Source organism: Fukomys damarensis, unplaced genomic scaffold, assembly GCF_012274545.1.
Source record: "Fukomys damarensis isolate Sample0158 unplaced genomic scaffold, DMR_v1.0_HiC HiC_scaffold_5, whole genome shotgun sequence".
Classification (NCBI taxonomy): domain Eukaryota; kingdom Metazoa; phylum Chordata; class Mammalia; order Rodentia; family Bathyergidae; genus Fukomys; species Fukomys damarensis.
Window position 1 is genome coordinate 65,127,316 of NW_022900917.1, and position 11,499 is coordinate 65,138,814.

Consider the following 11,499-nt stretch of genomic DNA (forward strand, 5'->3'; position numbering starts at 1 on the left):
CCGGGCCCGCACCCGCCCGTCTCGTCCCCGAATGGACTCGCGGGACCTGCCCGGGTCAGCAGCCTTTCTGGGCACCCAGACAGCCCTCATCCGTCCTGCGTTCCTGACCGGGGGCCTTGGAGCGAGAGGCTCTGCAAAGAGAGAATATATCTGTATCTCTCATATTTATGTCGAACAGGTCATGGGATTCATGCTCCTTTGAATCCCCAAAGATGCTCATCCAGGAATTATTTCCATCTACAAGCCCAGGTCACGCCCCTCTTGGTCCTGGGCCCTTTTCCCACACTGCACGGGCCCTGACAGGTCTCTGAGACTGGGAAATCTGGTGCAAGGAGGTTTCAAGTGGGAAATGCTTTTGTCAAGGATTTAGGGCTGAATTCATCTCCTGATTGTATGGGGAAACTGAGGCATATAATAGCATCATGACAAGTCCATAGTTTGGGTTTTTTTGTTTTTGTTTTTTTTAGTCCATAGTCTTCAAAGAGGTTAGCAGCCTGCAAAGGTCACTACAGTCAGCTCAGACTAAGGTTAAAAACTTTTATTGAGGGCCCCAAGTACTGTTAGCAGCTGGGAGCGCCATGACAAGATGGAAGGAGTTAGCAGATGTCCCAGGGGAGGCAAGAGCTCAAACTCTAGCTTTCTGGGCCCTGGTTTGAACCCTGGAAACAAGGAGCCAACCTACAGCAGCCAGAATGAATTTAGGCCAGTTTTCCCGTTGTCATTTTTCTTTCCAATTCTGAAAACCCCAGTCTTCTCCCTGAGTAGGAGGTCACTATGCTAAAGGAAGTGCCTTTGAATGCAGTGCAGTGATGGGGGGGGGCTGTAGTAACAATCAAAGATTCTGCCTTTCCTTGATTAGTAACCAAACCAGGTGACACTGTCCCCTTTAGGGGGAGGGGCAGCAGAGAGGATCAGGAAATGAATGGGACCAGGAACCTACCACACTGGTTAAACAATAAGGACCTATTTATTCCCTTGAGGAGTTGACAATAGGGGCATAAGAGCTGTTTTTGTGAATGCCCCACTAATTAGGGGGAAAGTCTTGGAATTGTGCTGGTGGCTGGAGGTACACTGTGACTTTTCCCACTTCAGAGTGAATGGAGCTTATGAGACTAGATCCAGTGATGGGTTAATGAATAGCCTATAATTGTTGTGGGGGGCTGCTTTCTCGAGGTAGGGAAGCTACTTTGAGGCTTTACCCTTGCGGACAGATGAGAAGAAGAGGCAAGCTGCCTGAAGCAGCCATAAAAGCTGAGTCCACTTTGTCAAGTTACAAATGGGCTCAGTTCCTGTCTTCTTCAATGCCAGTCCTGGGGTTAAGGTTTTGTCGGGGAGGGGCTCAAGAAAGGCCAGTCCAGGAGACCCTGAACATCCCAGAATGCAGCTTGGGAGAACCTGGGGGCTCACGTCACCAGTTCCCATCCTCAGCAAGTTTTAAATCTAGAGAAATGGGGTGTGGGGAGGCAGACCTCTAATGTGAAGCCTAGAATGGACAGACTTTGCCCCAAGCTAACTACTCAGCTTGAGAGTAGGTGACAGGTCCCCAACTTCCCACCCTCGTGTCCAAGCTCAGTCAAGATCATGACCCCAGAGGGAAGCTCTGTGGCCACTAGAAAGGACCTTCGTGCAGAGGAGCTGGGCAAATGTGTACACTTTGCCACCTCTCTTAAATCAAACGTCACAAGTTGGCATGTGTGGTTAAAAGGGGAAGGGATGGAAGGAAGGATAAAAGAAAGGAAAGTAAAGAACAGGAGGAAAAAATAATACTTGGCCCTATGGAAAATTTTAATGATTCCTGCTGTGTGCATTGAAAACACTGTCCCCAATTCCTGGTCATGTCCTCAAAGGCACTCAGGTGTCTTTCCAAGATACAAGGTCTAGAGTGGGGACAGACTCATCCATGTCTTTTGCTCTTGGTGGCTTTTCTTGGGCCCTTAGACAGTGTGTCCTTAAGTCAGCTGCTCCCTGTCACCAGTCCTCAAGGCCAGAAGGAAGAAAAGCCTAGGGCAACATTGTGGTTCAGCTGTGGACAGTCCTCCATTCTGCCCCAGGCTACTTCTGTGGCCCCTAAACTAAAAGGTTTAGGATGCACTGAAAGCTTCTTGGGGAAACCAGTCTGATGACTCTTCAAAGCTCAGAACAAGACTGAGAGGCAAAGCCAATACCTTTCATCCCAACTGCTATTGATGAGCATTTGACCTTGTTATCCAGTGTTTGTTTTCTGCTTGTTCTCTGGATGTGACATAGAAATCACTGTTTGTCTAACAATAAGGGCTTTAAAAAACTAGCAGAATCTGGCTCAAATATCAAAACACTATCCATGGATTACCTGCAGACTCACAGTAGCTGAGGCAGTGTGGAACATCAGGATCACGAGAATTCTAAGAATGGAAGGCAGCAGGATCAGCAAGGAAACAATGTCAGTGTGCGTTCCAGTCTGGTTCCCCAATTTCCTTGCCAGGGAGAAATTCACACTAAGATACTGCTAACATGAAGGAGTTTGTTTTGTTTTTTTTAAAATAAAAGCAGAAGGAGAGCTGATAGTGATGGTTCTTAACACCTAGTATGGACATTGAACTTACCTATGTATAAATTGCTTTTCCATTATTTTGAGATCCATCAAAATAATGAAGCCCTACTTATCTCACCTACAGAGTTCACCTCTGACTATCTCGCCCCAAAAAAGAGAACGTCTAAGTCAGTTGCTGAGTTTGCCAGCTCCACATCAGCACAGGGTAAAATCCAGATACCACCTGGGGGATCCTGGACAAGTCACTGGTCTGGTTAAACTTTGGTTTCCTAATTGAAAGGTAATGGTACTGAGAGTAGCCAACTTGTGGGATGGGGGAATTAAGTCCAACAATGCAGGTAAGGAAACCAAATACCACATATATACTCAATGTACATAAGTAACTGTGTTATTACTGTTAAATTGGGATGCTGTGATTTTTCATTTGATCAGTCTAATGTTGCTGTCTGTCTTTGGACTCCTGGATTTTAATCTCTATTTTTTCCCCCTAAAAGAGACTCTTAAATTGTTTCTTTAAAGTATTACTGCTTCCCAAATACCTAGAATGAAGAAATTGAGGTTGTTAAAAATTGACAAAACTAGCCAAGTGTAGTAACACACACCTGTAATCTCAGCACTTTAGAAGGGAGAAGCAGGGGGATTACAAGTTCAAGTCCTACATGGGCAATTAGCAAGACCCTGTCTCAAAATAAATAAACAATCAGTTGGGGACGTAGTTCAGTGGTACAGTGGGTTTGATCCCCAAAAATACACACATGCACATATGCACACACACACACACACACACACACACAGAGTAAAACAGCCAGACGTGGTGGTTCACACCAAGGTAGGAGGATCACAAGTTTGAGCATCACCTGAGCAACTTAGTGAGAACCTGTCTGAAAATAAAATGAAAAGGGCTGGGGATGTAGCCGAGTACAAATGTTCTGGGTTCAATTCTCAGTGCTGCAAAACAAACAAGCAAGCAAACCAAAACTGGAGACGCCTGCAGACTGGGATGGGAAGAGTTTGAAGTTTTGTCATTTCATTACTTGTCAAGTTTCCATAATAAGGAGATAGGAAGTCCAAATTAATGTGGTCCATTAGTAAAATGTTCCGATGCATGACCAAAAATAAGGTACTATTTGGAATTGATATTGGCAAAAAATGCTATCCTTCCTTTTGAGACTCTAACATTTTGAACCTCTCCTTTTTCCTCCTCTCCACTTTGATTAAAGTTCCATAATGTGTCCTTTACCATGGGGCTTTAAAGAGGAAACAGACAGGGGCTACCCTCCAAGAGTTCCCAGTCATGGTGGGAGCGGGACAGAGCAGGTGAGAACAAAACCCCAGATGCTAAAGCCTCCTCCTCTTCCTGAGGACCTGGATCATCCTGGACAGGCCGTTTCCCAGTGGGCTTGGCTTCTCAAGATTAAATGAATCTATGATTGCGCCAGAAAGAAAATCAAGACAGGTGGAGGTCTGAGTAGGAGGCAATAAAGTTGACTTTGCACGCATTCAGTTTTGAGTATCAGTGGAGCGTTCAAGTATTGACAGCAAGAAATAGGGCACTGGAAATTTAGAGGTCAGGGTGGCTGGAGATGAAGTTTGGGAGGGTGAGGCTGGAAAGGATGGTGAAGTCAGGCAACATGTGTAGGTAACACCTATAAGTTGAAGAGAGAAGTCAGAAGGCACAGGAAGGGTCAATGATGTTTTCCACAATAAAGGGAACTGTGGAGACACCTGAGAGCCAAGGGCAGCCAAAAGTTCCTGTTGTTAGGGGGCTAAGAGTACCGCCATCCCTACAGTGTCAGCTATAGAGTGTAGGCTCTTCCTCCCCTCCAGAGAGTAGGGAGTGGAGGGGACGACCGGGGGACAGGCAGCTACCCAGGAAGAAGCAGGCACAGAAGAAGAGACAATGGCCATGTTCCAAAGAACAGACCCTTCCAGCATCGTGGAGGTGGCCTCTAGATTTCAGAGCAACTCCCAGGGCGAGATCTGGCCACTCTGTGGGAGATACGCCTATGCCAGGAGACCAGAGGTTACCTCTAGGTCATTAGCTCACAAACGGCTCTGCGCATGCGCACGTGCGTGCTTGCGTGCGTGTGAAGGGAGTCCTACGGCACTGCTGGGTTGAATTACTGGTTTATTGTAAAACACAGTTACTCTGGCTGTGCCACAGGCCTTTTAATATGGCTGGAGCCTGTAACTTTTAAGCCCTCGCATGACTTCAGCGCGAGAGACAGCTGCAGTGGTCCCCCAGTCTCTAGCTGAAACATAAAAATGAAAACCTGGGAAGTGCCAGCTCGTGCCCTGGGTCCCAGAAAACAGATCAGTTCCATTCCCCGCAGCAACGTGAAAGGTAAGGAGAGAGGGAAGAGCCTAAAGCTGTGGGGTTTGCTCCAGCTGCCTTGTTTCCACCCTTTACTTTGGTAAGGAGGACCAGAGGCCTGAGTGCTGGGCTTGACACTAGGTTCTGTGTTCTGCATTGTGTTTCAGGGTGAACTTTTGCTAAACAGTACTAATAAGGATAGTAAAGGAAATCCACAGGTAATCTGCTTGTCTCGATATAAGTAATGGTTTGTCTCCTGACCTGTAATTATCATCACATGCATCTGTAAGCTACTGAATTCCACTGTGTGAGCTGGGAGGCTTTGCTAAAAAGTTCTACTTGTCTAGCTGGAGAGAAAAATGGTTGCATCACAAGAGATGAACAGGGATGGCCAATCCCAATTGTTAAATATTTAGAATGCTAACTTTAAGATATGTAGCCCAATACCCTCCTTTATTTATTCTCTGACATTTTTCACTTTATATGGTTATACATTAGTCCTTGAGATTTAAAAAATATTAGATGGGTGTTGTGGTGCATGCCTGTAATTTCAACTACTGGGAAGGCTGAGGCAGGATGCAGACTTGAGCCCAGGAGTTTGTAGTCAGCTGGGTGACATAAAGAGAACCTGTCTCAAAAAAAAAAATCAATTAATAAAGATAACTTATAGAAAATAGCTATCAGCTACAACATTAATTAGAGTCCAACATTTCCTACTTCCTCGATGCCCTTCCTGAGATTTCATGCAGTGACCATACTGAAGAAGTTGAAATGAAGATGATTATTCACAGAGACAGAAAATTACACCTAGTAATTTTCCTTTCAAGTGTCAAGTATGTGCCTTGAAGACTGTTGAGTCTAAGAAAATTATGGACAGATAAATGGTATAGGTTTGTTTAGGCTTAAAAATGTATTGGAGGTGCAGACTTACATGCCCCAAATCTGAGTAGGTAGGAAGGGAACAGGTAAGAAGCATACCAGACAAGAGGCAACTAGCCTGGGAGAGGAGGCCTGGCTGCAATCTCACCCTGGTGCAAAATGCTGAGGTTCTTTTTTATGCCCACATGCCTACCTCCTCTTTTAATTTTCCCTTTGCATTTCTCATAGCCTGGTAACGTGCTTGTATCCCCACCTGCCTGTTTATCCTTGGGCTGTGGTGTGTTTTAAGCAGGAAGGTCTGGAAACACAAAACTGAGACCTGTCGCAAAAGCTCCCATATCCCACGTTGGAATTTCAGGCCCCAGTCTCTGAGAGGAGGAGATGTGCATGCGGGGTGGGGATCCTACCACCCAGGTGGCAGCTGTCTCCATCCACTCCTGGTGCAGCACGACTTGCTGGGGGTGGGGGAGGAGCCAGCCAGGAAGCTTTGGAGGCTGTTACCTGTTCACCTTCTTTAGTGGAGATGCCCATTAGGGTTTGTAGTAAGTGACAGGGTCAAGGGTCTCTCGGAGCTGGCAATCCGTACTCCTTAGAATTTTCCCTCCCTTGGATAGATTTTTGATTGTGTTTTAAAACTGCCTTCATTGTAACAATGAAAAGATCAGAAATCTGGCTTTTTAAATCTTGCTTTGCACTTAAACCTCAGCGAGGCCCTGCTTGCACTGTTGACTGATGACAGCAATCCAGACAGAGGACACTCGCTTGCTATCCATGAAAAGGTACATACATGTTTCCTGAAGTGTAAACAGTGGCCCAGGTTCCTTGAATGTGGCCACGTGAGAGGGTGGAATCACACAAGCAGGCAGATGAGTGGGAGGGCAGTTTCCCTTCCAGGAAGCAGCCAAGAGCTGCAGAGGCAGTAAGGAGTCAGCTCAGAGGACAGGGAACATGAATATGGGGTGTTCTGAGAGGGCAAGAAAAGGAAGTTGGTGGGAGGACCCAACCTCTGGCTCCAAGGAACTGTGCCAGGCTGTCTGCCAGCACAGAACAGCAAAGTGTGGAATCTCAGCCCCAGGGGACTGGGACAGGAGGGTGGGATGAAAATGCAAAGCTGCCACAGGCCTGTAATTCCATCCTAAAAGAACTGGGTTCCAGAAGCCGAGTTACCAAGAAACCGGTCCTGGTGTGGATTACACTGACTGTGCATCTTCTTCCACGAAAGTATCTGTCAACCCCTCAAATCCCAATTTTAGCCATAAAACTCCATTGTTGGGGGTGAGGATTTAGCTCAGTGGTGCAGCACCTGCCCGGCAAGCGCAAAGTCCTGAGTTCAATCTCCAGTACCAAAACAAACAAACAAACAAAAAACCTCCACTGTGACTTTATTTTCAACCTCAGTGGCTGACTGGCAGTAATAAAAGTTGTGTGGAACAGTTATATTCACAAGTGTAAACTCATATTCTGGGCAAGGCAGGTAGCACCCTAGCTTGCCATCCCTTTCTGCCCAGCAACTCATCCTCAAGCTGCCCCACCCCTGCGAAGTCCCCTTAAATGTGTCTACTTCTGCAGGTGACCACATCTCAGAGGCAACTGAGAGAAGCAAGGAAAGACACAGAAAGGACTGCGGTCCTTTCCCCACAACTTGAGTAAGAGGCAATGGGTGTTCATCTTCTCCGGAGGCGGGCACAAACCCCTCCTCCTGGTCCAGGCACAGTAGTGAGGTGGGGGTGATGTGCTTATGTGGTATAGTCCAGCCCTGGACCGTGGAGTCTGTTTCCCAGGAAGCACTGGGATTAAAATCATTTTTGTGGCTACAATAGTTGTTTTTGTCAGTAAAATAGAAATGTTAGGACAGTTCTTATTTGGGATAGAGTCTCCACTATATTCCCAAGCTGGCCTCAAACTCCTAGGCCCAACTGATCCTCCTGCCTCCATCTGTAGCTGTTAGTTTTCATATATTTTGTATTGGTGTGTGGTGTCAAAAGCATGTGAGGGAACAACTGTTTCAATCCAGGCCTAACTGCTGTGGGAGAATTGACACAGCATCGGGACAACATTGATAACCAGCCTGCACTGAGCTTCTGATAGGCTGAGGAACCCAAGCCTCACAGCACTATGAGGTTGGCACTGTTACGATCCCATTTTACAGATGAAAATGTAACCAGCACGGCAAAGTGGAACTTTAAAAATGAGATCTATTTCCTTTAAGGACAAGTGGCTTTTCCAAACTCTGTTAGGCTTAGGGCATGAATGCCATCCCCTCCTCTCCTCAGCCCAGGTGAATGGACAGAACATGCAGATGCTGCTATCTGCACATGCCAGGTTCAGTTTCATTTACACAGGGAAGGTAGGGTACAAAGGGGCCTGGAGGAATGAAGCAAGCTTGGAGTTGCATATTATGTCCTTGTATTTCCGCTCCCCTGGTATCTGCTATAAAAGACCTTTTCACACCAGCACACAGTGAGATGCTGACTTGAGGCAATGGGCCCCACCCTTCCCTCCCAGCTAGCTTTGAATAAAATCTTTATCCTTTTCACCAAAATAAATGACCTCCTTTGATTTAGCTGAAGACAAGCAAAGGGACCTGAGCCTACAGACAAGAGTTTGTGGGCCAGAGCAGCTGGTAACAAAACACTGAGGCTGAGAGAGGTCTAGTTGCCTCTCCATAATCACACAGCTTCAGGGGTCCAAGTCAGGCTTCATGTGTGTGGAGGAGCCTTTTGGGAAAGATTTAGGGAATCCTTGTGGCTATTTAGGACAAGGTCTGCCAAAAATGACCACAGAAGGGGACTCCTACCTTTCTGGAACTACCTTGCCATATAGCCACTTGGGAACAGGAAATCTATTCTGGATCTAATTCCATACATTCGGGGAGAAGAGGAATCGGCTGGAAAAAGACAGATGTGTAAGACAAAAGTGGTTTTTATATATAATCTGCTCATGTTCACAAGGGGGCAGAAAACCAGTGTTCCCCACATGAAGCATGGAGGAAAGGCCTGCTGTCTGGATTCTGACCTCCTTTTGAAGGCAGGCTAGCTCTTTTCGTGATGGAATTTCCACGTGGTGTTTGGAAAACAAGGGAACAAAGCCCTGAAGGCTGTGAATGGACCAAACCCAAGAGGGATACCTCTGAAGGCTTCCATTTTATCTGTGTTCTTTCTCACTTCTACCAAGCTAGAGGGTACAGAAGGCCAAGACCCCGGAATCCCAGGGTGTGGCGCGCCCCCTAGTGGCCCAGAGGACCATTTGCTATGGCACTTGGGGTAGACAGAAGGGAAGAAAGATTTTTGAAGAAAATGAGTCTGGCATAAGAGAATGATCCACTTCTGAGAGCAAAGAATAAAGCAGGGACTTGAAGAGATATTTGCACACTTGCGTTCATAGCAGCATTGTTCACAACAGCAAGAAGATGGACACAACTCAAGTGTGTACTGATGGATGGATGAATAAACAAAACATGGTAAAAAAAATCGAAAGAAATATTATTCAGTCTTAAAAAGGAAGGACATTCTGACACAGACACTATGGGTGGTCCTTGAAGACACATGCTAGAGGAAATAAGCCGGTCACAAAAGGGCAAATATCATATGATTTCATTTATATTACTTTTCTAGAGTACCTAAATTCGTAGAGTGAATAAAAAGTTCTGGGAATGAATGGCTTGCACAGCAATGTGACTGTATTTAACACCATTGAATTATACACTTAAAATGGATAAAACAGTACATTTTATGCTATTGAGAGGGTGAGAGAGATACAGACAGAGAAAATGGATACGTTTCTAATTTTTGCTCTTTGTTCTGAAGATCAAACCCAGGGCCTGGAGCAGGCTTGTCAAGCATTCTACCACTGAGCTACACTCCCTGACCCTAACGTTTTTCTTAGTTACTCAACTTAGGTTGACATTTCCTGCGCTTGGTCCCAGCCTTGAATGAAATATAGGACAAGTATTGTATTAAAATATATTAGCTGAGAAGAATAGAGTGTGAGGAATTACTTTACTTGTGTGAAAACTTTCTAGAGTAATCACTGTATAAGGGTTTTTTAAAAAGTTTATTGGTACATTTTAGGTATACAGTACATTTACATTCATCATTGGGATCTTGTACCTTTACATGATGTATCTTGGTTCTTATTTTTTACCCTCACCCCTGCCCTCCCTTCACTCCCTCCTCCCTTCCCTATTTACAAATATTTTATTTCCATTTTTTCCTTATCTCATAGTTTTTCTTTTCCTTTCTTTCTTTCCCCCTACCCCTCCCATTTCCCTTACTTCTTTAGACATTTTCTTCCTATTTCACACTATCAATTATACATTTCGATCTTTATTTATACTTTTAGTTTTTCATACAAGAGAAACTATTCGGTATTTACACGTGTGTGTACTATTTGTTTCACCTAACAGTATGGCCTCAATGTGCATTCATTTAGCTATAAATGTCTCTAGTTTCTTGTTATTTATGGCTGAGTAGTACTCAATTTTATTTTTAAAAAAATCTTCTTTATCCAGTCTCCAGTTGTTGGGCAATTGGGCTGCTTCCAAGTTTTAGCTGTTACAAACTGTGCCACTGTAAACATGGGTGCACATACATCACTGTGGTAGGATTCTTTCAATTCTTTTGGGAAGACACCCAGCAGAAGAATAAATGGGTATCAAATGTGACCTTTAACCTTAGTTTCTTTTTTTTTTTTTTTTTACCAACTCAGACCCTTGTGCTTGTGAGGCAGGTGGCGGAACACTTGAGCCAAATCCCCAGCAGAAGCTTTTTAATAAGATGAGATCCCAGTTGTTTATTCTTTGTGCTAGTTACCATGCTACTGAGTCTTTCCCTATGCCAATGTCTTCAAGATTTCTAATTTATCTTCCAGCAAGTTTAGTATTTCTATTGTAATATTTAGATCTTTAATCTACTTCAATTTTAGTTTAGTGCATGATGAAAGATAGGGGTCTAGTTTTAATCTTTGGCAGGTTGAAATCCAGTTTTCCAACACCATTTATTTATTTTTCTTTCCTATGTTGGGCAGTCATGGTTTCTGTTTATTTCCTATGCTGGGCATTCATGGCTTCCATCATGGCCCTGAGCTCATCTATTTTTTTTTTATTGAAGTTATTGGCACAATCTAGGTATACAATACAATTACATTCATCATTGGGATTCTGTACCTTTACATAATAGGTCTTGATTCTCATTTTTCCCCTTGTCCCTGCCCTCCCTTCACCCCCTCCTCCCCTCCCCATTTACAAACACTTTATTTCCATTTTTTCAGTTTCTCATATTTTTTTCGTCTCCCTTATTACCTTTCCCCCACCCTTCCCACTTTCCTTACACCTTTAGCCCTTTACTTCCTATTTCACATTATTAATTGTCTCATTAGGATCCTGTGTACTGTTATAGTTTTTCACACCAAAGAAACTATTCAGTATTTCAGTTAAAGAAATCTCTGGATGAACATTAAAAATAGGGAATCCTAAAATAAAACTAAAAAGGAAAGTAAAAGAGAAAAGGCAATGAAATAACATCAAAATAATCCTTAATTCTGGAGATGAAAATGGTCCCTGAACATATTTAAATTGCTTCTCGCTCTTATAGTCTTATCTTATTCTTTTTTCATTATTTAGAGAATACTTTATTAGTTTCTGTAATCAAACCCACCTAGATGTGACCTTACATATTTAGTACGATGTGTTACCCCTGTACACATGGAAAAAAATAAAAATAAAAATAAATTAACATTTCTAGACCAATATGGTTGTCCATTTCTGTACAATGCCAAG

The 11,499-nt window shown here is 44.1% G+C and overlaps 1 long non-coding RNA gene across 1 annotated transcript; it reads left to right on the forward strand.

The window, feature by feature from the left end:
- Positions 1–4,654: 4,654 nt before the first annotated feature.
- On the forward strand, positions 4,655–7,429 carry LOC104866449. The gene is made up of 3 exons (XR_781456.1): positions 4,655–4,874; positions 6,430–6,502; positions 7,293–7,429. It is a non-coding gene; the product is annotated as an uncharacterized LOC104866449 (long non-coding RNA).
- The last annotated feature ends 4,070 nt before the right edge of the window (positions 7,430–11,499 follow it).